Source organism: Dendrobium catenatum, unplaced genomic scaffold (assembly GCF_001605985.2).
Source record: "Dendrobium catenatum unplaced genomic scaffold, ASM160598v2 fragScaff_scaffold_817, whole genome shotgun sequence".
NCBI classification, from domain to species: Eukaryota; Viridiplantae; Streptophyta; class Magnoliopsida; order Asparagales; family Orchidaceae; genus Dendrobium; species Dendrobium catenatum.
This window is the reverse complement of record NW_021319279.1, coordinates 993314-994151: the sequence shown is the minus strand read 5'-3', so window position 1 is coordinate 994151 and position 838 is coordinate 993314.

Below are 838 nucleotides of genomic sequence, written 5' to 3'. Positions count from 1 at the left end.
GTAAGGGCTTCTCCGCCTAGCTGTGGGGGCTAAAGGAGAGACACTTGTTTTAATGCAAAACTTGGAGGGTGCCTCCAAGGAGTGGACGTAGGTCAAGATTTGACCGAACCACTATAAATCCGGTGTGTTCTTTCTTTATTACTTCCGCACTTTTAATTTCCGCATCGTTGGTTTTGATTGTGGTGAATCTTATTTTTGGATTTAAGTTTGAGTTTTGTTTTAAATACTGATTCACCTCTCTATCTCTTTATTAGCCTTGGGCCTGTTCTATAGGGCTTAACATCCCTAACGAACTTTCACACATGTGGCAAGCTCGGTCAACGCGGGCACCGCGAGTCATTTCTAAGTTTTCGGGTCAACTCGAACCCGACCCGATTTTAAAACGGGTCGAAAATCATAATGCAACCCCATCCCAATTTGAGTTCGGGTCAACACGAACCCAAAATTTTTGGGTCGGGTTTTCGGGTCAGATCAAATATTGACACCCCTAGCTTTAAAATTTTTATCGTGCTACAACACTATTTTTCAAAGTCCATATAAAACTTTATTTAGCAAAAATCTCACAAATTTTAAAAACTCTGGTGTAAAATTAAAAAAAAAATACACAAAATATTTGTAATCTCAATCCCTATAATATATAAAAAAATTACAGAGTTAAATTTTTAACAGTGCAAATTTATCTGCATTTTTTGCTAAAAAAAATAAATTTTAATAAAAAAATTTGAAAAAAAAAATTGCATATTTTTGAAAATTGAGATAAGCATAATGCAACTTACCTCGATCCATACAACTTTCCCAATTAATCTAATGGCTAAAAACGACCAAAAAGGCTTAAAAA